The sequence below is a fragment of the Bos indicus x Bos taurus genome, chromosome 4 (genome assembly GCF_003369695.1).
Source record: "Bos indicus x Bos taurus breed Angus x Brahman F1 hybrid chromosome 4, Bos_hybrid_MaternalHap_v2.0, whole genome shotgun sequence".
NCBI classification, from domain to species: Eukaryota; Metazoa; Chordata; class Mammalia; order Artiodactyla; family Bovidae; genus Bos; species Bos indicus x Bos taurus.
Genome location: NC_040079.1, coordinates 117,051,689 through 117,078,661, shown reverse-complemented (window position 1 = coordinate 117,078,661; position 26,973 = coordinate 117,051,689).

Sequence of the window (26,973 nt, the reverse complement as noted above, 5' to 3'; positions counted from 1 at the left end):
ATATCAGTCTTATAGACTGAAAGAAGTGAAGTGATGTCTCTCAGTCATGTTCAACTCTTTGCAACCCCATGAATTATAGCCTACCAGGCTCCTCTGTCCATGGGCTTTTCCATGCAAGAATAGTGGAGTGGGTTGCCATTTCCTTCTCTAGGAGATCTTCCTGGGATCAAACCCACGTCTCCTGCATTGTATGCAGACACTTTACCATTGAGCCACCAGGGAAGCCCTTGGTGGCTCAGTGAACCATAAAGTGAAAGAGGCCTGACCAAAAGAGCACATATTGTATGATGCAATTTATAAAATAAAAAAAAAAGAAAAAGAAAGCAAAACTGTAATGACAGAAAGATCAGTGGTGCCTCAGGATGAACGTAGGGGTAAGGAAAGGCAGGGGAGAGGTATTAAATTCAAGGCTTAAATATGTGCAATTTATTCAGTGTAATTTTTATGTTGCTGTTGTTGGGACACTAAGCCATGTCTGACTCTCTGCGAACTTGGGCACTGAAGCATGCTAGCCTCTTCTCTCTTCCACTATCTTCTGCAGTTTGCTCATTTATTTTTAATAACTCAAGGTATTTTAAAAAACACTACAAAGATGAAATAATGAAAAATTTAGCACCAATGCAAAACAGTGAAGCAATATAGCTTATCAAAAACAAAACATCATAGGAATGTTATCAAACAGTTAAGATGGTATAAGTAGGAATCAAGAATCTTGCTATATGGCAGAAACTGATGAGCCTTAAGGTCCTTATTGACACCAATAAGTAATGTCTGTAATTAATGAGAACAAAAGACAATAGTACAGGGCAATTGGACATTGGAAACCCTGACACAGAAGGTTTGCAGAAGATGAATGGAAATTTGAACCATTTGCATACATGACAAAAATCATCCTAAATGAATGCTGAGCTAAAGTCAGCCACATGGAAATACACATGGAAATAAATGAAACTAGTGGTTTAGAGACGGAGAATGAGATGATAAGAAAAAGCTTATGTTGGGATAAGTCCTGAGTCTTAGATAAAATTATCTTCATAAATATTCAATCAAACATGCAAAACATGCTGCAAAAACATGCTTTCATAAACCACCACACTTGTGGAAGTCCAGTCTTCTTGCTTTACCTCATAAAATCATTCCAACTGTTGTAGATAGGGTGGCTTCATGTTACTGCTCTTAGAATTTAAACATAGTGTTGTGTTAGGGTCCATAGTAGGCATCATAGATTTCAGTGCAGGAAGCAAAGAACAAAAAGACAAACTGAGTGTGAAAAGAGGTGTAAGAAAATAAGCCACATGTATGAAAATATTTCAGTCTATCCTTTGTTATATGAAACATGGTAATGCAGCTGGAAGGAAAATGTACTTGATGCATCTTCAACATCATGAAGACAAAGGGCACTGTAGATTCTAAGCCCCACATAAATGCTAGTCCTCATTTGTTCCCATCAGCTGTTAAGTAAAATGGGGTCAAAATGTATACCTAGCATCTGAATTGCAAGAGAAGCTTAATATGAAAGTTTATGTTAAATCTATCAATGTTTAAATGATGACAATATTTTATTGCAGATACTTCTTTTTTATTTTATAGCATTTTTCACATTGTAAATAGGTGATCTTTTTTCTGCAATAAAGTGAAGTTGATCTATGTTTCCTTTATATGCTCCCTATTTGAGAGAAAAAGATACTTTCCTACATTGTGGGGTTTTATCCACTTGAAATTTTGGTAAATAATAGGTTGTGTTATAGGACTCTAAATTTATACTTGTTTATCCAGGTGAAAAGTCAACTGTAGCCTTATTCATTTAATAACCCATCTTAATTTTCACTGGATTTAATGCTACCATATTTTAAAATACATTAATTTCTGTGCTGGTCTTTAGCAAGCTATTATATTCAGTGTCTTATATTACTTGGCCCTGGGAGTCCTTTACTCTTTTAATTATCATCACGTTAGAAGTGTTGTCTGCTTTTCTTTAATGTAAATTTGATATCATTATTCTTCCACAACATTGTCTTGGGTATTCTTGACCATTTATTTGTCAGTAATTACTGTAGCATCATTTTGTCAAAATAATGATAAAAGACCTGCTGGAATGATGGCTAAGGTTGTAGTCAACCTGCAGATGAATGGACAATGCACTGCCCTTCCTTGGGACAAATCGTTTTATACATGAACTGCCACAGTCATTCATCTATCTAATGCAATTCCTCTTTTAAGTCTTCCAATGCATTATAATTCCTTTATGAAAGACTTTCATACCTTGTGTTAGATTTATTCCCATGCTTTGTAATTTGCTTTTATTATGAATACTATTATTTAAAAATGTGTGTATATATATATTTTACCAGTATCCTTGTTTATAGGAATACTACTAATTTCTGTATTAGGACCTTGTACTCAGCAACATTCATAAATTGAGTTCTAAAAATTAGCCTGTAGAGTCTGTTGGATTTTCTCTATGTATAATCAGATTGTCTCAAAATACTGAAAATTATTTTTATTTCTAGTCAATCTATCCGCTCTGTATTTCTCATAGTTTTCTATAGTATTTGTTCCCTAGTACTTCTAGTAAAATGTTCAATTATTGCAGTGAAAGCAGGTACTGTTTTATGTTTCTAACAAAAATAATTATTTTTAAGTTTTATGTTCCCAGTTTTTTAGGAGTATTTGGTGAATATGTGCTTAATTTTATACTGTTTGTGTATCTTACTACATTTATATATTTTTAAAAGCCTCCAATTAAAATAAATAAATTTAAATTAAAAAATAAAATAAAAAAGCTAAGCATAATTGTGTTGCTATGCTAATATTAAATTATATTCTTCTGAAAACTAGTATCTTATCACTGAATTGTTTATTAACTCATTGTCATATTGATGTTTTATCTGAAATATTTGTAGTTTGTAAGATAAAATTTGACTTTTAGTTTTTCTTTCTTTTATTATCCTTAAAATGTTTTGTGTCAATGTCATAGTAGTATAATAAAATGATTCAGAGAGCCTACATTATTTTTCCATTGTCTAAAACATTAAAAATTGAATATCATAAAATTTGAATCAAATTAAAAAACAGGTAGAACTGCATTCATGTTTTCTATTTCTTGTGTAAATATATTTAGTTATTTATACTTTTATAGAACAATATTTATCTATAATTTCTAATTTAGTGGTACTATATGATTTATAGCATTTTAGCATGACCTTAAATATTTTATTTATAATTGTACAAAGTTTTTCATTCTCTAACTTGATCTTGGATGGTTTGTTTAGTTTTATTCTAACAGATTTTAACAAGATTAAATTATGTTTAAAAAGTTTTTAATTGAAATATAGTTGATTTACAGTATTGTGTCAATTGCAGTTGTATAGCAAACTGAATCAGTAATACATATTTATGAGGTTATTTTCTATTGTAAATTATTATAAGATATTGAATGTAGCTCCCTGTTCTATACAGTCAATCCTTGTTGCTTATCCATTTTATGTGTAGTAATTTGTATGATTAAGTTGTTTTAAAGTGTTATCAAAGCTTAGCATTTGGTTTTGATCTTATATTTTCTGTTTGATTGATTTCACCATTCTGCATTTCTATATTCAACTTTATGTGTGCTTAGTTCATTTCCTAAGTTTTTTAGTTTGTTAACCAATTTTCTTCTTCCTTTATATGCATTTTTAATCTATTATTCCTTACATACAATTTTATCTAAAAACCTACAATATATTGATATCTAAACATATATGGATATTTATACACTTTATACTAAAGGAGGAAATGGCAACCCACTCCAGTAATCCTCCCTGGAGAATTCCAGGAACAGAGGAGCCCGTCAGGCTACAGTCCATGGGGTTGGAGTCAGGCATGTCTGCACAACTATCACTCACATATACTTTTTAAACTTTTCATGATTGTCAACTCTAAAAATAGACTGATCCATATTACAAAACGATGTTCATTTTTTTTATCATAAATTCCTTCTTATAAGCTCTCACAGTCTCCAATCAGACCTTCTCACACTTTATTTTTCTTGATTTGTACAGCAAGCATTATACATTCCCTTCTCTATTAATATTTCAAACATAAGACCACATGAATCTTATTGCATACACTCTGTGTGCCAGTATCTATGGTCCTTTCCATCCCTTCCAGTGCCTGAAGTTACTGTTCCAATCCTCCTAAAAGTTGATGTGCCTCTCATTTTAGAGGTGAGTCAGATCTTTAAAACAAGCACATTTCACTTTAAAAATATATGAGAGCAAACGATGTTTAACCAAATAGTGGGATACAAGACAGATCACCCATCTTAACTTGCTGTGGATGTGAAATGAACATTGACCAAACTGATCTCTTATTGCCTCTTTCTGAAGTTTTATTTGTTGGTAACCTAAGGCGATAAGCTTGCTGGTGTTTTTATTACTCACTTCAATCAACAACCTGTTTCGTTACACATTATGTGTCTCAAATGGAATCTCAGATCTGGAGCTTGGCGGCAGATGGGGCCAGGCCCCCTGAGAGACTCCTGAAAGGTCTGGTCCTGGGTGGACCAGATGTGGGTGGGCTCTCAAGGATCAGCAGTATCACTGCTGTCTTGGGAAGTTTTACATTTTCATACAAGCTGCAGAGATTTGTGGAAGCATCCCTAACAATTAGAGCAATGGACTTCATGTTTTCCCTCTCACTTCTGTAAATAAGAGCCCTCATCTGGGGGTGAGGGGAGTGGGTCTCTACACACAGCCATGCCCACCTGCATGTGGCCTTCCTTCCCAGATCTGAAGGATGGTTGACAAGAGGCTCCTCCAGCTCTGTACAAGATTCAGGGGGACGCTACATAATGCTAACACATGACATTTTTACTGAATCAAACCCTGATGATTGCATTTGCAATTTAATTAAGGCAGCCTTATTTTTAGAGTTTGCATTGAAAGCCTTGGAGGAAAAGAAGCAAAGGCTTCTTCTCACCACCCCAGAAAGAGACAACGAATCAAAGTCTGAAAATTACTAAGAGAAGGGCAGATAGGTAAATGATCCTAGAGTTAAATATAGCAGCAAATTTCACTCTGATCTGTGCTATTTGGAGGAAGAGTGACATTACATTTTTCATGTTTACTTTTTCAGAGTCCCTGGAAGGCAGAACACAGCTTCTTTTCAACCCTGGGGAACTTGGTAGGTATGAAACTAACACCACCTTGAAGAGAATGAAACTTGCTCCTTGCTGCAAAAGATCTTCCTTACCCTGTTTAGAAGCTGACACCTTACTCTACATCTTCCTTTGACTTGGCAAAGTCTCCTTGAGACTCCAGTAGGTTTTTCATGCAAATACTTTTTTTTTCAATTTTAAAAACTACTCTTTATAAAGCACAAGTCTTGTCCTTTTTAAGAAGCAATGTATCAAATCAGAGAAAAGATTTGGACAGAGATCATTTCTGGCAGTCTTGCAATGAAAACAACTAGACACAGCCTGCTCTTCTGATTAATTGTCTAAAATATATAAGTTAGCAACTGGAGGTCACTTGGTTGTAAAGTATAAATGAATATATATTTCCACACCATACCAATATACTATCTTCAGTTTGTGTGGCTGGTTTGCCAACTGGAAGGAAAGGCATCAATCCACACTCACAGTCCTTTGGTCTCCCATCCTTGCTTCATCCTGTTGATGGAGATGAATGTCCATCTCTAAATTGGTTTCTAATTTCAGGGATTCCTTGATAGCTCAGATGATAAAGAACCCACCTGCCAATACAGGAGACATGGTATCACTTCCTGGATTGGGAAGATCCCCTGGAGAAGAAAATGTCAACCCACTTTTGTATTCTTGCCTGGGAAATTCCATGGACAAAGGAGGCTTGTGGAATACATTCCATGGAGTCACAAAGTGTTGGATATGACTTAGCAAATAAACAATAGCAAACACCTATTTCATTTTGGGTTTCTAGAATCTGTTAGCCTACTAAATATCTATGGGGATAAAAGAAACTTTCCCATTGGGCATTATTTAGATTAATATAATATGTTATTTTTTCATAATGACATGGTGTAACATGGAATTAAGGGAAAGTTTTTGAAAAGTTTGTTTTAGCTCAATTCAGTCACTCAGTCGTGTCTGGCTCTTTGAGACGCAATGGACTGCAGCATGCCAGGCCTCACTGTTCACCAGCAACTCCCACTGTTTACCCAAACTCATATCCATTGAGTCGGTGATGCCATCCAACCATCTCATCCTCTGTCGTCCCCTTCTCCTCCTGCCTTCAATCTTTTGCAGCATTAGGGTCTTTTCAAATGGGTCAGTTCTTCACATCATATGGCCAAATTATTGGAGTTTCAGTTTCAACACCAGTCCTTCCAATGAACATCCAACACTGATCTCCTTTAGGATGGACTGGGTGGATCTCCTTGTGGTCCAAGGGAATCTCAAGAGTCTTCTCCAGCACCACAGTTCAAAAGCATCAATTCTTCTGTGCTCAGATTCCTTTATAGTCCAACTCTCACATCCATACATGACTACTGGAAAAACCATAGCCTTGAAAAGATGGACCTTGTTGACAAAGTAACGTCTCTGCTTTTTAAAATGTTGTCTATGTTGGTCATAACTTTCCTTCAAAGGAGCAAGTGTCTTTTAATTTCATGGCTGCAATCACCATCTGTAGTGATTTTGGAGCCCAAAAAAATAAAATCAGCCACTGTTTCACCATCTATTTGCCATGAAGTGATAGGACCAGATGCCATGATCTTAGTTTTCTGACTGTTGAGCTTTAAGCCAACTTTTTCTCTCTCCTCTTCAACTTTCATCAAGAGGCTCTTTAGTTCTTCAATTTCTGCCATAAGGGTGGTGTCATCTACATATCTGAGGTTATTAATATTTCCCCCAGAAATCTTGATTCCAGCTTGTGCTTCTTCCAGCCAAGCATTTCTCATGATATACTCTGCATATAAGAAAAATAAACAGGGTGACAATATACAGCTTTTACATAACTCCTTTTCCTATTTGGAACCAGTCTGTTGTTCCATGTCCAGTTCTAACTGTTGCTTCCTGACCTGCATACAGGTTTCTCAAGAGACAGGTCAGGTGGTCTGGTATTTCCATCTCTTTCAGAATTTCCTATAATGTATTATGATCCACACAGTCAAAGGCTTTGGCATAGTCAATAAAGCAGAAATAGATGTTTTTCTGGAACTCTTTTGCTTTTTTGATGATCCAACAAATGTTGGCTATTTGATTTCTGGCTCCTCTGTCTTTTCTAAAACCAGCTTGAACATCTGGAAGTTCACAATTCACAGATTGCTGAAGCCTTGCTTGGAGAATTTTGAGTATTTCTTTACTAGCGTGTGAGATGAGTGCAATTGTGCATTAGTTTGAGCATTCTTTGGCATTGCCTTTCTTTGGGATTGGAATGAAAACTGACCTTTTCCAGTCCTGTGGCCAGTGCTGAGTCTTCCAAATTTGCTGGCATATTGAGTGCAGCACTTTCACAGCATCATCTTTCAGGATTTGAAAGAGCTCAACTGGAATTCCATCACCTCCACTAGCTTTGTTCATAGTGATGCTACCTAAGGCCCACTTGACTTCACATTCCAGAATGTCTGAGTCTATGTGAGGGATCACACCATTGTGATTATCTGGGTCATGAAGCTCTTTTTTGTACAGTTCTTTTGTGTATTCTTGCCACCTCTTCTTAATATCTTCTGCTTCTGTTCGGTCCATACTATTTCTGTCCTTTATTGAGCCCATCTTTGCATGAAATGTTCCCTTGATATCTCTAATCTTCTTGAAGAGATCTCTAGCCTTTCCCATTCTTTTGTTTTCCTCTATTTCTTTGCATTGATCGCTAAAGAATTCTTTCTTATCTCTCCTTGCTATTCTTTGGAACTCTGCATTCAAATGAGTATGTATTTCCTTTTCTCCTTTGCTTTTTGCTTCTCTTCTTTTCACAGCTATTTGGAAGGTGTCCTCAGATAGACATTTTGGTTTTTTTCATTTCTCTTTGTTGGGGGTGGTCTTGATTCCTGTCTCCTGTACAATGTCATGAACCTCCATCCATAGTTCATCAGGCACTCTATCAGATCTAGTCCCTTAAATCTATTTCTCACCTCCACTGTATAATCATAAGGAATTTGATTTAGGTCATACATGAATGGTCTAGTGGTTTTCCCCACTTTCTTCAATTTAAGTCTGAATTTGACAATAAGGAGTTCATGATCTAAGCCACTGTCAACTCCCGGTCTTGTTTTTGCTGACTGTATAGAGCTTCTCCACATTTTGCTGCAAAGAATATAATCAATCTGATTTTGGTGTTGACCTCTGGTGATGTCCATGTGTAGAGCCTTGTGTTGTTGGAAAAGGGTGTTTGCTGTGACCAGTACGTTCTCTTGGCTAAACTCTATTTGCCTTTGCCCTGCTTCATTATGTACTCCAAGGCCAAATATTTCTGTTACTCCAAGTGTTTCTTGACTTCCTACTTTTGCATTCCGGTCCCCTATAATGAAAAGGACATCTTTTGGGGGTGTTAATTTTAAAAGGTCTTGTAGGTCTTCATAGAACCATTCCATTTCAGCTTCTTTAGCATGTCAGGGCATAGACATGGATTACCATGATACTGAATGGTTTGCCTTGGAAACAAACAGAGATCATTCTGTAATTTTTCAGACTGTATACAAGTACTGCAATTCAGACTCTGTTTTTGACTGTGATGACTACTCCATTTCTTCTAAGGGATTCCTGCCCACAGTAGTAGATATAATGGTCATGTGAGTTAAATTCACCCATTCCAGTCAATTTTAGTCAATTCCAGTCCATTCTAAGTCAAGTTTGAGTTTGCATGAAGTCTAAGCTGGAATATGTGGCAGGAGGCAGGTAGAAAATAATTTGTTTAACAGGAATTGTACAATGTGCTGGGCACCTCTGCTAGTGATGCAGTGAGTCAAAACCAACTTGTGCTCTAAAGGACATTCCAGAGAGGCTGCTAAGAAGACAGAAACTTGTCCATAGAGGGAAAAAAGTTATTGAATCAGTGCCAAAGTGAAACTTAGAGCCAGATTTTAATCAATTTCCTTAATTCAATTACATTATTATGTCCCAAATCAAAGCCAGCCTGCTGTATGGCCCCACCATACATGTCAATAAGACAAAGTACAACTAAAGCCTATGCCTACCCATTCTCAGCTCCCTCTGTGTGGATGGCATCATCAAATATGCAGGTGGACACGCCATGGAAGAGGTATTTTCTTTGATGTCCCCTTGACTCTTCTTGCCCCACATCAATTCTACCCCTTTTTATCTCCTAATACTCAGTCTTCCTTTTCTGATATATATTTGTAGTACTTCTCTCCATTTCAAACTCATTTCCTGAAGTTAAGGCACCATCCTTTTCACCTTGGACTCCTTTTATAAGTTTTGCAGTAGATGGAGATCCATGCTCCATTTTTTGACTACACAATTCTCTTGGAAATCATCCTTACATTTGTAGAGTTTGCTGATGTTATGAGTCCTACCTTCCCTTTAGGAGAATTCAGTACTGTGTTTTGCATTTCAGACTCTTTGTATTTCAGATACATAAATTCAGACTCTGCACTTCAGATACATAAGTGTGATCTGGGCTCTACCAATCAGACATGAAGTAAGATTTGAAATTTCAATTCAAAAGCAAGGGATATAGAGATACAAGGATACCCTGGAATTACCTCTATCATAGCAGGACAGAGGAATATGCTGCTTTCAGGGGAAAGAGTGTGGAGGGGGTTCCTGGCAGTAGAACCAGATGCCCAGCTGAACTGAGAGGTGGCTGTGGTGATGTCCCCACTGAGCAGTGTCCCTTGGATAGTTACTGCTCCACGTTGAGATATGTGGAGAAACTGAAGCGAAACACTGAGAAACATTTATACCAACTTGGCATCAGCACAACATACAAGGGCTTGATTAATTAAGCAGGATCCTAACCAGGATTTTCTCAAATTCACAAGATGAGTTGCATGGGGTGAGGGCTGTAGACAAGCCATGCTTTGTAGAACCATGTTGAATATGTGTTAACATTTTAAGGTTAAGTTTTTAAACTGTGACTGAGAAATGGCTTACAGTCTGAGAAAATATTTGTGTGATTAGTGAAAGTGAGATCTTTAGGAGTGTAGTGTTTCAAAAGATGAGTCATAATTGTTCCACATTTTACAAGAATTATCAGTGAATAAGGTGATGATCTGGGTATTGTATACCTGAAAACAGTTGTCACGGGGTGTCTAATAAAAGCTGCTTAAGATTTTCAAATGTATTTTTTATCAAAGAAGAGCCATACATTAGAAAATAATGAACTTGAAACCACATTCTTTGGACATTTTAAAAACATCTATAAAATTGTTGACCTTGGTAAATTATGAACAATCAAATTAAAGCAAATTTTGAAGGTCAGTGTCACTTGCCTCAATAATGATCATCTTTATAAATGAATTTATTGTGTTTGCTAAAATTACTTTAAAACATATTCTTTCATTCAAATATAACTCTGTAGAAGACTGTTTTTTTCTGCTATAATTTTAAGTAAAATAGAACATAAAAACCATTTATGTATAACTTACTCTTGGCAAGGAACATTGTCATCAACCAATTCAAAGCAATTAAGTCAAAATTATTTATCACATTAAAAAATTTGATGCACTTGATATTCATTTAAAATGTGTGCCCAGATGTTTAATATGGTGATCACTTGTTCCTTTATAACCTTTTGTTTAATTATGCCTGTGAAACAATGAAAAGTTATGTCATTATTCTCTGAATTCATTATTTGTATCAAAACACCAGTGGAAAAAAAATGTGTTTATGTTTTGAAACTTTTTCTATGTTCCTACATTATACTTTCTGTGATCATATGTATTTAAATGCAGTTTAGGTGCATTGAATTTAATAGTGAAAACTTTGAACTTAACATTTTCTGTGTTTTTAATGTTTTGTTTTCCAATAGTTACTTTGATTGTGTTTGATAAAATATGTTTTCATTCTTGATATATATGTGTATATGTATTTATAGGATATGTATTTACATTTATTACAGAGTACATTATGTGAAATGTCATGCTGGATGAATCACAAACTGGAATCAAGATTGCCCAGAGAAATATCAGCAACCTCAGATATATACATGATAACATTCTAATGGCAGAAGATAAAGAGGAACTAAATAGCCTTTTGATGAGGGTGAAAGAGAGGAGTGAAAAATTTGGCTTGAAACTCAACATTCAAAAACCAAGATCATGGTATCCATTACCATTATTTCATGATAAACAGAAGGGGAAGAAGTGGAAGCAGTGACAGATTTTATCTTCTTGGGCTCCAAAATCACTGTGGATGTTAACTCCAGCCATGAAATTAAAAGATGCTTGCTCCTTGGAGGGAAAACAATAACAAAACTAGACAGCCTATTAATAAGAAGAGACATCAATTTGCCAACAAAGATTCCTCTGTTCATGGGATTTCCCAGGCAAAAACACTGAAGTAGATTTCCTTCTCCAGGGGATCTTTCCAACCCAGGGATTGAATCCTTGTCTCCTTCATTGGCAGGTGGATTCCTTACCACTGAGCCACCAGGGAAGCCCTGTTCTTCCGGATATCTGGTCAAATGGTACTTCCCTAAGAAAGTGTTCTGTGAACACTTCAGGCCTGCTTTACAATTTGTTTCAGGTTTTCGTATCACCCTGCATCTTCATTTCATATTATTTAAGGAAGATGGTTTCTGAAAAGCATTTCCTTCTTCCATTAAAATTGTACCACAAATTTTTACATTATTTTCTCTATATTGCCATTAATTCTAAGCCCTGTGCCAGGCAAAAAGGAGTCAAAAGTCACAGAAAAACACACTTATGAATACACACACAAAACTGGAAAAATAGACTGTCAACCTACTCAAAGATCAAAAAATATGTTTAGAAAAATCATTTTGAAAATTACGTATTTTAAAAATTGTACTTACATAACAAAATTTATTTTTAACAACACTTCTATTAAAGCATTGTTGATTTACATGATTGTGTTACTTTCAAGTACACACTAAAGTGATTCAGATATATATGTTTTCATATTACTTTCCATTATGGTTTATTACAGGATATTGATAGATAAATAACAAGGTCCCCCTGTGCTGTACAAGAGGATCCTGTTTTTTTATCTAGTTTACATATAGCAGTGAATATTCACTAATCCCAAACTCCTAATTTATTCATCTCCCTTCCCTTTGGTATCCATGTTTAGTTTTTGTCTGTGAATGTTTCTGTTTTGTAAGTAATTTCATTTGTAGCATTATTTTCTTCCGTTGTGGCTCAACCAGTAAAGAATCCACTTAGAATGTAGGAGACCTGGGTTCAATCCTTGGGTTGGGAAGATCCCCTGGAGAAGGGAAAGGCTACCCACTCCAGTATTCTGGCCTAGAGAATTCCATGGACTGTATAGTCCATAAGGTCGCAAAGAGTCGGGCACAACTGAGCAACTTTCACTTCACTTCTTTCAAATTCTTTTAGATTCCATATATAAGCAATATCATATGATATATGTACTTCTCTGTCTGACTCAGTTTACATATCTGACAATTTCTTAGGTCCATCCATGTTTCTGTAAATGGCATTATTTCACTCTTTCTAATGGCTGGGTAATATTTCAGCATCAGTTCAGATCAGTTCAGTTGCTCAGTCGTGTCCGACTCTTTGTGACCCCATGAATCGCAGCACTCCAGGCCTCCCTGTCCATCACCAACTTCCGGAGTTCACTCAGACTCACATCCATCGAGTCAGTGATGCCATCCAGCCATCTCATCCTCTGTCATCACCTTCTCCTCCTGCCCCCAATCCCTCCCAGCATCAGGGTCTTTTCCAATGAGTCAACTCTTCGCATGAGGTGGCCAAAGTATTGGAGTTTCAGTTTTAGCATCAGTCCTTCCAATGAACACCCAGGACTGATCTCCTTTAGGATGGACTGGTTGGATCTTCTTGCAGTCCAAGGGACTCTCAAGAGTCTTCTCCAACACCACAGTTCAAAGGCATCAATTCTTCGGCGCTCAGCCTTCTTCACAGTCCAACTCTCACATCCATACAAGACCACTGGAAAAACCATAGCCTTGACTAGACAGACCTTTGTTGGCAAAGTAATATCTCTGCTGTTTAATATGCTATCTAGGTTGGTGATAACTTTCCTTCCAAGGAGTAAGTGTCTTTTAATAATAATAATAATATATATATATATATATATATATATATTTTTTTTTTACCACAACTTCTTTATTCACTCATCTGTCAATGGTAGTTTAGGGTGTTTCTATGTCTTGCTTTGTATACAGTGCTGCGATGATCACTTGGGTGCATGGTTCTTTTTTAATTAGAGTCTTCGTCTTTTCTGGACATATCCCAAAGAGTAGGATTGATGAATCATATAGCAATTTTATTTTTAGTTTTATAAGGACCCTCCATACTGTTCTTCATAGTGCCTGCATCAATTTGCATTCCCACTGATAGTGTAGGAGGGTTCCCTTTCTCCATATCTTCTCCAGAATTTATTATTTGTAGACTTCTTCATGATGGCCATTTTGGCTTGGGTGAGGTGATACCTCACTGTCATTTTGATTTGCATGTCTGTAATAATTAGTGGTGTTGAGCATCTTTTCATGTACCTATTGGTCATCTGTATGTATTCTTTGGAGGAATATCTATTTAGGTCTTCTGGCCATTTTTTGATTGGATTATTTTTATATTGAGTTGCATGAGCTATTTGTATATTTTGAAAATTAAGCCCTGTTGGTCACATCATTTGCAAGTAGTTTTTCCCTTTCTTGGCTTGTTTTTTTGGTTTGTTTCATTTTCATAGTTTCCTTTGTTGTGCAAAATCCTATAAGATTGATTAGGTCTCATTTGTTTAATTTTATTTTTATTTATTTTGCCTTGGGATACTGACCTAAAAAACATTGCTGTGATTTTTGTCAGAGAATGTTTTGTCTCCATTTTCTTCTAGGAGTTTTATGGTGTCATGTCTTATACTTAAGTCGTTAAGTCATTTTGACATTACTTTTGTGTGTGGTGTGAGGGGGCTTCCCAGGTGGTGCTAGTGGTAAAGAATCCACCTACCAATGCAGGAGATGCAGGTTTGATTCTTGAGTTGGGAAGATCCTCTGGAGAAGGGAATGGCAACCCACTCCAGTATTATTGCCTGGACAGAGGAACCTGGAGAGTTATAGTCCACAGGGTTGCAAAGAGTCATACACAACAGACCAGTACACTCTCCCACATGGAGGTGAACACGTTTTCAAAGGTCATTTATTTACATGCATCTGTCAAATTTCATTTTAATGTAGTTAGTTATTTTAAATAATATTATAGTTAGCATGAAACCACGAATTCTACTGTCTTCACAATAACCATGCTGTCTCATCTCCGTTTATTGCTGCATCTGAGATGGTGACCATCATATGTCCCATATTTTTCATCTTGCTTTCCAAAATTTAGCACACTTTTTACTTTATATTATTCTAAGATTTACATAGCATGTATATTAATTTATATTTACATAGCATTTTTAAAGATACACAGAAAGTTCCTGTGTAGCTCACATCAAGTTTTCCTTATTATTAACATCTTGAAGTAGAATGATCATTTGTACAATTAATGTAAAAATATTCATATGCTATTATTACCACAAATCTATACCATGTTCAGATTTTCTCAGTTTTTACCTAGTGTCTTTTTTCCTATTTTGTATCCTATCTAGGCTGCCATATTGCATTTCCTCATCATGTCTCTGTTATATTCCTTGAGGCTCTGACAATTCTTCAGATTTCCCTTCTTTTGGATGGCTTTGATGTTTTTGAGAAGTACTTGTATAGTGTTTTATAGAATGTCTTTCAACTGAACTTTATCTGACATTTTTCTCATGATCATACTGGGGTTGTAAGTTTTGAGAGGAAAATCTCAGAGTAAAGAGCTATCACATTAAATAATATCAAGTTATACTGTCAATGTGACTCATCAGTATTGATCTTGACCTTGATCACCTGGCTTTCCACATTCTGAGCTTTAGAAGTACTTCACCATGCCCAGTACTTGGTTAAGGTTTGGAAGTGGTGCTCCATCTTCTTGAGGGGACAATATCTGCATAAATTATTTGACATTCTTCTGGATCAGAGACTTGCATTTTTCCCATGGTTATTAATTTATATAGCATTAATCTTTATCAGCATAGACTCATGGATTTTTACTTATACTTAGCATTGTAATCCAGCGTAACATTATTTTTTTGCTCAAACTATTCCAGCTTTCATTATTGCAAACAGTTTCATCTGGCCTGTTAGTCCCTATGTCATTCCCTAGTGCTGCATTTTGCACTCTTTGTTTGTTTTGCACACTTCACTGTTTTGGGTGCTGTGAAATGCTCCAGGCTCATCATGTGTATCCCACTTTCAACTTGAGAATCAGTCATTCCTCCAAGGAATCCTGCTTCCTTTCACTGGCAAATGGTGTTTGGAAACCACCCTCTGGGTGCTGGGGTGCTTGTTGTCACTGGGATGCTATTCTTTGTAGGCTACTTATATATTACCGTACTAGTCAGAGTATATGCACACATCTTAAGTATTTCTGCATGGATCTACCTGTATGTTAAGCTAAATATAAGTTCTTCCTGGTGTCTCCAACTTTAATCCATTAACTCACTGATTATTTTATACTTCTCTCTGTCATCTTTTACTCCAAGAGTGAGAAACTTTGTTTCAACCATCTGTCATCATTTACTTAATGATTCAATTCCAGTACACCCATGTTAGAAGCACCCCATGTTAATCCACACCCCATGGGAAACAATTCTATCTACCAGAGTAAAGACTATATGCAGTTCATTTTATTATCAAGCTTATATTCTCTACCAATTTCTAAAGTTCCTTAAGTCAGAAATGTGTCTTCCTATTCCTTCCAGTGAGGTTATTTTATGTATTAATAATGCAGCTAGATTCTCTGTCACAGTCTGCATTCATCCTAGGCTTGCCCAATCTTCCTATATGATTCTTTAAAGAAATTCATAACTTCAGATTTATTCATCCTGATGTAAGATTGTATGAGGCTTGATGAATGTATAGTGTCATATAGCCACCATCAGAGTGTCACAGAAAGTGGTTTTAGCACCCTAAAAAAATTTCTGTGCTTCAACCCATTCTCTTTGGGAAACACTGGCACTATGGATCTTTTTACCATTTTCCTTTTTCCACAATGTCATATAAATGGAATCAGATAGTATATGGCCTTTCCAGAATGGTTTCTTTTACTTGGCAAAATGCAATTAAGTTTCACTCATAATTTTGCATGACTTGACAATTTATTCCTTTTTACCGTTGAACATTATTCCCTTTGATCGATGCACCACAATTTGTTTATCTGTTCACCTATTGAAGAGTATCCAGGTTGCTTCCAGTTATTTTTTTAAGAACTATTAATAAAGCTTCTATAAGCATTTGTCCTTGTGCAGCAGAAACTGTTGAATCAGTTAGTGAAATATGAAGGAGAACCTGAATCTTATGAAAAGTGTGTATTTAGTTTTGAAAAAAATCATCCATCCAAAGTGAACAAATCATTTTGTAGGAACACAGATATTAAATGAGATTTTCTATGGTCATGAAAACTTGTCAGTGATTGGTAGTGTCAGTTTGGATTTTAGCCATTTTAATAGTTATGTAATGATAACTCATTTTAATTTTAATTGCATGTCCCTCATAATAAAATACCTTGTGTTTTATACAACATTGTTCTGAAATGAACAATCTCTTTACCCAAAGAAATAAACAGCCATGATGTGGACTTATGAAAATATTCTCTAATAATTGAAAGAATAATATACTGCACTCACAGTACAGGAGAAGGATATGTTTGTGGGGGAATCATTCTTTAGGGGGAAAAAAAGTAATTTTAATCACTACCTACTTGATACATTCAAGTCATTTGTAGCAAACAGATTCAAGGAAAAAAATAGTTAAATGTGATGAATACCTGACGTATCAAAATGAAAGGAGGTTGGTTAAAAAGGGGATTGTAATGCAAAAGTAGAAAGTCAAGAGATATCCAGAGTAACAGGCAAGTTTGGCCTTGCAGTTAAAAATGAAACAAGCAAAGACTAATAGAGTATTGTCAAAAGAGTTCACTGGTCATAGCACACACCCCTTTCCAACAAAACAAAAAGCAACTAAATAGATAAACATCACCAGATGATCAATACTCAAATCAGATTGACTATATTATTTGTAGCCAAATATGGAGAAGCTCTATACTGTTAGCAAAAAAGACCTGAAACTGACTAAGGTTCAGATCATGAACTCCATATTAGAATATTCAGGATTAAATTGAAGAAAGTAGGGAAAACCACTAGGCCATTCAGGTATGACCTAAATGAAACCTTTCATGAGTTTACAGTTGAGGAAACAAATACCTTTAAGGGATTATATCTGGTAGACAGAGTGCCTGAAGAATTATGCATGAAGGTCCATGAAACTGTACAGGATACAGTGACTAAAAACATCTCTAAGAAAAGGAAATTCAAGAAGCAAAGCAGTTGTATGAGAAGACATTACACATGGCTGAGGAAAGAAGAGGTGTGAAAGGCAAGGGAGAAATGGAAAGATATACCCAACTGTATGCAGAGTTCCAGAGAATAGCAAGAGAGATAAGAAGGCCTGTTTAAATAAACAATGTGAAGAAATAGAGGAAAACAATGGAATGGGAAACACTACAGCTCACTTCAAGAAAACTAGATACAAAGGGAACATTTCATACAAGGATGGGCACGATAAAGAATAGAAATGGTAAAGACCTAACAGAAGCAGAAAGTATTATGAAGTGGCAAGAATACACAGAAGAACTATGTAAGACTATACAGAAGAACTATACAAGAAAAAGTCTTAATGATCCAGATAGCCAGGATGATGTGTCACTCACCTAGAGCCAGACATTCTGGAATGCGAAGTCAGTTAGGCCTTAGGAAGCATTACTATGAACAAAGCTAGTGGAGGTGACATAATTCGAGCTGAGCTATTTAAAAAATTTTGATATTTGGCAAAACTAATACAATTATGTAAAGTTTAAAAATAAAATAAAATTTAAAAAATAAAAACAAAACAACAACAAAACAAAACAAAATACACGAAAAAATAAATAAATAAAATAAAATTCTAAAAGATGATGCTGTGAAAGTGCTGCACTCAAAATATCAGCAAATTTGGAAAACTCAGTAGTGATTAAAGGACTGGAAAAGACCATTTTCATTCCAACCCCAAAGAAGGGCCATGCCAAAGAATGTTCAAACTACTATACAACATGCTCCAAATCTTTCAAGGTAAGCTTCAACAATCTGTGAACCAAGAACTTCCAGATGTACAATCTTGGTTTAGAAAAGGCAGAGGAACTAGAGATTAAATCACCAACATTTGTTGGATCATGGAGAAAACAAGGGAATTCCAGAAAAACATCTACTTCTGCATCATTGACTATGCTAAAGTCAATGTGTGGATCATGACAAATTGTGGAAAATTCTTAAAGAAATGGGAATACCAGACCACCTTACCTGTCTCCTGATAAATCTGCATGCTGGTAAAGAAGAAACAGTTTGAACCAGACATGGAACAAATGAGTGGTTCCAAATTGGGAAGAAATATGACAAGGCTGTATATTATCACCCTGCTTATTTAACTTATATGTAGAACACATTATGCGAAATACTGAGCTAGATTAATCAAATAAGCTGGAATCAAGATATGTGGGAGAAACATCCGCAACCTCATATACACAGAAATTACTACTTTAAAGGCAGAAAATTAAGAGGTACTAAAGAGCCTCTTGATGAAAGAGGAGAGGGAAAAAACTGGCTTAAAGTTAAACATTCAAAAAACTTAGATCAAGGCAACTGACATAATGAAAGGAATAAATAGAAAAGAAAACACTTCATGACAAATAGAAAAGGAAACAGTGGAAGTAGAGACATATTTTATTTTCTTAGTCTCCAAAATCACTGTGGACAGTGACTGCAGGCATGAAATTAAAAGATGCTTGCTCCTTGAAAGGAAAGCTATGACAAACCTGGATAGCATATTAAAAAAGCAGAGACAGTAACTTGTCAATAAGGTCTGTATAGTGAAAGCCATGGTTTTTCCAGTAGTCTTGTATGGATGTGAGATTTGGACCATAAAGAAGTACCAAAGTGAGATTTGGTACCAAAGAGTACCAAAATATTGATGTTTCCAAATTGTGATACTCAGGAAGACTCTTGAGAGTCCCATAGACTGCAATATGATCAAACCAGTCAATCCTAAAGGAAATCAATCCTGAACATTCATTGGGAAGGACTGATGCTGAAGCTGATGCTCCAATATTTTGGCCACCTGCTGTGAAGAGTTGACTCGTTGAAAATATCTTGATGGTGGGAAAGCTTGAGGGCAGGAGGAGAAGGGGTCGACAGAGAAAGAGATGGTTGGATGGCATCACTGACTCATTGGACATGAGTCTGAGCAATCTCTGGGAGAGAGTGAAGGACAGGGAAGCCTTGCATGCTGCAGTATTTGGGGTTGAAAAGAGTCAGACGTAACTTAGCAACTGGACAACAACAACAATAGAATGATTCAGTACTTCAACCTATTTGCATGTATAATTTGATTTAAAGGTAAACAAATAGCTAAGAAAAAAAAAAAAAAAAATCCAGGGCAGTGTTTTTCAGTCTCAGAGGCACTGGCATTTGGGACCAGATGATTATTTGTTGTGGGCTGTCCTGTGTTCAGTATGGTGTTTTATAACCTTTACCCATCAGTTGCAAGTAATCTCCTCAGCTCACTCCATCAACCCAATTAGAGACTTTCTCTGGGGTTGGAGTGGCGGGGGTGAGGCAGGGGGTGGGTAGCAAAAATTGCCTCTAATTGGAGACCACTGCTCTACATTAATCTCTAGTAGTGTCAACTACCCAAATGAAACCCATTATCATTTGGGTCATGAGAAGGAGAAGTAATAGCATATTTAATGTTTATGAAATTCACTTTTAATTAGTCAATATATTGATATACCAGTGAAGATCAAGTTATAGGCCATTAGATCATGGCTGTCTGAAACTCCCCAGCAGAAAGATTGGGGTTTTCCAAGGGTTTTTAGCCACAAACCAAAATGACACACGTTGGACTTATTTGCAAATAGGATATGGGAAACTCTGTAGACACTGGGAAGAAAAAAATACATTTATAGAAATCTATACTCAATTACATAAATGTACACTCTGATGAGGATATCATCTTAAGAGTCTTCTGAGCTATAAAAATTATTGCTATCATTACCAAGGAATGTCTTATTAAGAAGAGAAAGATACCTTAGAAACTTTGTGTTCTCAAAAGTACATACTGGGGGATCATTACTTTTCTAGGAAATCTGGAGGAAATGAAAATGAATTAGTGAGTGGGAAGTGTCATAAATCTCAGTCTCCAGAACTCCTGGGCTGATAGCATCCACTCTCCACAACAACTGGCTCTTCCCTGATCTGCAGAAGCCTCCTCATTAAGTTTCTTTTTGTGTTTTCAACATTCACCTGTTTGTCTTTCAGATACAGAAAGAAAATGTCTCTTGTCTTGGGTTTGGTACTTTGTCAGCCTCCGCTTCCTGCAGCTCTAGTGGCCAGTCCAGTGGACACCTAATGTACCTGCTTTTTCTGGAGAACATGTTCACACCTCCAAACTTAATCACTATAATCAATTACTTGGTTGACTGCCAATACTGTTTTTGTTGTCAGATGCTTTACAATTGTTAGTTAAAACCATAAGTCACTCTACTGTAGTTGCATGAAGAACTGACTCAATGGAAAAAAAAAATAATAATAAACCTAATGCTGGGAAAGATTGAAGCCAAAAGGAGAAGGGGGCAGCAGAGGGTGAGATATTTAGATAGTGTCATGGACTCAGTGGACATGAATTTGAGCTAACTCTGGGCGATGATGAAGGGCAGAAAGCCTCATGTGCTGCAGTTAATGGAATTGTAAAGAGTCACAAAACTGTAAAATACTGAACAAACAAACAAAAACAATAGCAGAGTGGGCTTCGTTGCCTTGGAAAACAGAAATCAGGTTGATATGTCGAGAATGTTATAAGCAAATTGGAAGATATAACTCCTAACATTTAGAAGAATAAAACAGCAAGGCAAAGATTAAAATACAGAGGGAAACCACTTGTAACTAGAGTCCCCAAGATAGGAAAATAATAGAATGACTTATGACAAACTAGCTTACCTTCATCCTGTAGTAAATCAAGCCATGTTTGAAGATAGAAATCACTTTCAAAGCACCAAGAAACTTCTCTTGTGTGGGGTTCTCTATATATCCACATAAAAGTACATTCACTTCCCCTCAAAGTCTCACTAAGTGCTGTCTCATTACCTTGAGCTAAAATTTCATCCTTGTTAATTTTAACAGGAAGAATTATAGTGAGTTTTGTGACTACTCTGATAAAATTTTATCAATTAACAAATAGAGAAAACCTTACCAAAGTGTTAACCATTCAAAGGAGTATATGCTCAATTTGTCATGTAGTGACCATTTCCTGAACCTGCCAAACTAGAAGGAGGAACGTTGATGGTACATAGTCTTTGGTGTATCAGTGCAAGGAAGTTAGAGAAGAGTGGGTGATCCAAGTTTAGCCTCAGCCCAAAACTGTGTTTGATGATCTTTTTTTGTGTGTGTGGGGAAAGTCGGTAGTTTACACTAAAATAAGCTCCTTATATCCTTAAAAGAATTGCAAACTTAAGATATAAATTATATATATATATCAAACCTAGTCTGTGTTCTCATTCCATTTAAAAAAACCATACCAGATGTGAAAGTAATTTGTACCCATTATTTTACTTTTTAAGGTCTCTGGTCATATTGTATTCAAACTGCACTTAAAACAAAACTATAGTTTCTGGTCTTACGTTTAGGTCTTTAATCCATTTTGAGTTTATTTTTGTGTATGGTGTTAGAAAGTGCTCTAGTTTCATTCTTTTACAAGTGTATGACCAGTTTTCCCAGCACCACTTGTTAAAGAGATTGCCTTTAATCCAGTGTATATTCTTGCCTCCTTTGTCAAAGATAAGGTGTCCATATGTGCATGGATTTATCTCTGGGCTTTCTATTTTGTTCCATTGATCTATATTTCTGTCTTCGTGCCAGTACCATACTGTCTTGATGACTGTGGCTTTGTAGTAGAGCCTGAAGTCAGGGAGGTTGATTCCTCCAGTTCCATTCTTCTTTCTCAAGACAGCTTTGGCTATTCAAGGTTTTTTGTATTTCCATACAAATTGTGAAATTATTTGTTCTAGCTCTGTGAAGAATACCGTTGGTAGCTTGATAGGGATTGCATTGAATCTATAAATTGCTTTGGGTAGTATAGTCATTTTCACTATATTGATTCTTCCAATCCATGAACATGGTATATTTCTCCATCTATTAGTGTCCTCTTTGATTTCTTTCACCAGTGTTTTATAGTTTTCTATATATAGGTCTTTAGTTTCTTTAGGTAGATATATTCCTAAGTACTTTATTCTTTCTGTTGCAATGGTGAATGGAATTGTTTCCTTAATTTCTCTTTCTGTTTTCTCATTATTAGTGTATAGGAATGCAAGGGATTTCTGTGTGTTGATTTTATATCCTGCAACTTTACTATAATCATTGATTAGTTCTAGTAATTTTCTGGTGGAGTCTTTAGGGTTTTCTATGTAGAGGATCATGTCATCTGCAAACAGTGAGAGTTTTACTTCTTCTTTTCCAATTTGGATTCCTTTTATTTCTTTTTCTGCTCTGATTGCTGTGGCCACAACTTCCAAAGCTATGTTGAATAGTAATGGTGAAAGTGAGCACCCTTGTCTTGTTCCTGACTTTAGAGGAAATGCTTTCAATTTTTCACCATTGAGGATAATGTTTGCTGTGGGTTTGTCATATATAGCTTTTATTATGTTGAGGTATGTTCCTTCTATTCCTGCTTTCTAGAGAGTTATCATAAATGGATGTTGAATTTTGTCAAAGGCTTTCTCTGCATCTATTGAGATAATCATATGGTTTTTATTTTTCAATTTGTTAATGTGGTGTATTACATTGATTGATTTCTGGATATTGAAGAATCCTTGCATTCCTGGGATAAAGTCCACTTGGTCATGGTGTATGATCTTTTTAATATGTTGTTGGATTCTGAACTCCTAGAGGAGAACATAGGCAAAACACTCTCCAACATACATCACAGCAGGATCCTCTATGACCCACCTCCCAGAATATTGGAAATAAAAGCAAAATAAACAAATGGGACCTAATTAAACTTAAAAGATTCTGCACAACAAAGGAAACTATTAGCAAGGTGAAAAGGCACCCTTCAGAATGGGAGAAAATAATAGCAAATGAAGCAACTGACAAACAACTAACCTCAAAAATATACAAGCAACTCCTACAGCTCAATTCCAGAAAAATAAATGACCCAATCAAAAAATGGGCCAAAGAACTAAATAGACATTTCTCCAAAGAAGACATATAGATGGCTAATAAACACATGAAAAGATCCTCAACATCACTCATTATCAGAGAAATGCAAATCAAAACCACTATGAGGTACCAATTCACGCCAGTCAGAATGGCTGCGATCCAAAGTCTACGAGCAATAAATGCTGGAGAGGGTGTGGAGAAAAGGGAACCCTCTTACACTGTTGGTGGGAATGCAAACTAGTACAACCACTATGGAGAACAGTGTGGAGATTCCTTAAAAAACTGGAAATAGAACTGCCTGGTGATCCAGCAATCCCACTGCTGGGCATAGACACTGAGGAAACCAGAAGGGAAAGAGACACGTGTACCCCAGTGTTCATCACAACACTCTTTATAATAGCCAGGACATGGAAGCAACCTAGATGCCCATCAGCAGATGAATGGATAAGAAAGCTGTGGTACATATACACAATGGAGTATTACTCAGCCATTAAAAAGAACACAGTTGAATCAGTTCTAATGAGATGGATGAAACTGGAGCCTATTATACAGAGTGAAATAGGCCAGAAAGAAAAACACCAATACAGTATACTAATGCATATATATGGAATTTAGAAAGATGGTAACAATAACCCTGTATTCGAGACAGCAAAAGAGACACTGATGTATAGAATAGTCTTTTGGACTCTGTGGGAGAAGAAGAGGGTGGGATGATTTGGGAGAATGGCATTGAAATGCGTATAATATCATATATGAAACGAGTTGCCAGTCCAGGTTCAATGCATGATACTGGATGCTTGGGGCTGGTGCACTGGGACGACCCAGAGGGATGGTATGGGGAGGGAGGAGGGAGGAGTGTTCAGGATGGGGAACACATGTATACCTGTGGCGGATTCATTTCGATATTTGGCAAAATACAATATTGTAAACTTTAAAAATAAAATAAAATTTAAAAAAGAAAACAAAATTAACAATAATACAGAAAAATGCCCTTTTCTGTATGTAAAGTAAAAGATGAACATGTGAGGGCTTAGACACATGTGTAAAGAGTATGTCCCTAAAACAATCTGAAGATCATAGAAACATAGCTTCTCTACCCCCTCTCTCCATGTCAATATGCAAAATAAAATGTTTAGGTTCATTTAGATATAACACATATTTCAATTTTTTTTTCCACATGATAATCTCTCTCTCATAGGAAACTTAGTTATGGTGAATGAGTCTCCGAGATTGTAATGTATAAATATCACTTCCAGTATGTATTTATATTGTGCCTTGGGATGAATAAAGTCACTGTAGGCCTAAAGTCAGCAATGAAAAAGTGGTGTAATTTTCAACAGCTATTTTCGAAAAATTTTTGAACAGTTGTTTTCTTCAAGAAAATAGGTTTCATATTTAATTTCTATATTTAACTCATGTAATATTAAAAAAGATAATGTAATGCTACCTTATGATAATTTTTAACGTATTAATTTGTCCTTTAGATTTCAAATGTTTGTGTCAGTTCTGAGAACTTGAACACAAATGACAAAGTGTATGAACTAGAAGCTCTGGTCGCATCCTTGCCTTGTACCATCTTGAGAGCAAGCAGTGCCACTGAAGCTTTGTTATTTACTCATTGCACTCTTTGCAGATTTCCAAGACCCTGCACTGCTTTTGGCAAACTATAAGCAAAATATACACAATGTGATGCCATCGTCAACCAATTTTCAGCTCAAATGCTTTGCCCTCATACTATAACATTAGTGATTCAAATAAGGAGTTTAGACACATCTAAACACCAGGATCTAAGCTTACATTTTCCTAGTTTCTTTTCTTTTCTTTTTTTTAAGTAATATATGAATGTCAAGAATATTTGCTTTGGGGATCAATTTTCATTTCAATATTTAGAAAAAGTCATGAAGAAAATATTAAAGAAGAATCTACATTGATGAGTAATCAAAACCAAAAATCATGGAGTTCGGCAGGAAAGCAGGAAATGAACACATGTGGATGTTAGAATATCTTAGTAGATAATGGCAATCAGCAGTTTTCAGAAAGTAGGTTTCATGTAGCAAGAAAGACATGGGCAGCAAAAAATGACTTTAAAAATTGCCATCTGTGATAAGTGTGATTAGCATTGACACACTCTTGTTATAACATCTGTGATATGTATATTTACCAAAAAAAAAAAAAAAACCTTTGGAACACAGAGTTCTAAACATCTATACATGATTATATTTCAAGCAGACTGGCAATTAGCACTTTAAAGAGAGTTGTTTAACAATAAATAAAACTTACATTTAAATTTTAAAAAGATCAATGATACACAGCAAAGAAAATTAAATAGAGAATAATGGAAAATATCACCAACTTAACACGGCATTCATGTTTACTGTTATAATAATTACCTTATTTATATATTTAAAATTAGTGTTAATTGTTCTGATTAAACATTTTACTATTTACTTGAAGGGTTGGAGACTTATGAACAGTCTCCGTTACACTGAAGATGCCACTTTTGGTTGGTGAAATAGGTCTCTTTAAATGTTTTCAAAAATGATAAAATAAAAGCAGTAATCTGTTTGTTAAAGAGAATTGCTTTCCTATCACAAATGCAACTTTCACATTTAAAGAAAATAATAACAGCGTAACATTTAAAAGCAAAAACAAACATTTTGACAGCCAAAATTCTTTTAATATAGAATCAGTATAACTGTGCTTAAGTAGATGATATATATTATTCTGGTAGGTTATTTTTCAATATGATATAAATTAAATTTTTTGTTCTAGGAGTGGGAGACATTTAAAACAGATCAGTAAATTAATAATAAAGACTCTGGTTATTAAACTTGGACCAAATATCAAATAGAGGAAAACTGAGAATGACAAGTGAGCCCTCCCCTGGATGGAGAAAACTGTGTGTTTTATCCATGGAATAAGTGTGGAAACATAGGTAAGGTAGTTGGTGAAGAAACTCACAGAAAGTGCTGATTTAAGCTGAAACAAATAAGTAGGTCAAGTCCATGATGGGTCTAGGAGGTAGAAAGAGTGGGGATTAGAGTGATAAACAGATCACTTAGTTTCAGCTCTGGATTAAAGGATGGATCAACTGATAGTTGCAAAAGTTGCTTCCACAAAGCATAACCAGTATTCCTTTTTTGTGTTTTCTGGAGCCCAGCAACCATTGATAGGCATTATTTAACAAATGGTTAAATTAAACAGGACTGAATAAAGCTTTCCAGTAACATCTTTGGTTTCACATCGGTGGCCATCATGATTAAAGATGATAACAGTGATTCTCTGTCCTTATCACAGCACTGTCCATGTTTCTTCAACAAATTCCTGTTGGCTCCCAATATAGATTTGCTGGAGAGTATATTGCAGTCATTGAAAGTGATTATCCAAATTCCTTACTAATTACATATTGCTTTGGATATAATATGTTGACACAGTATTTGATATTTCAATCACTCGCTTGTGGGATTGATCTAGAGGAGACATATTGTATCTTATCATACAGCAGTCAA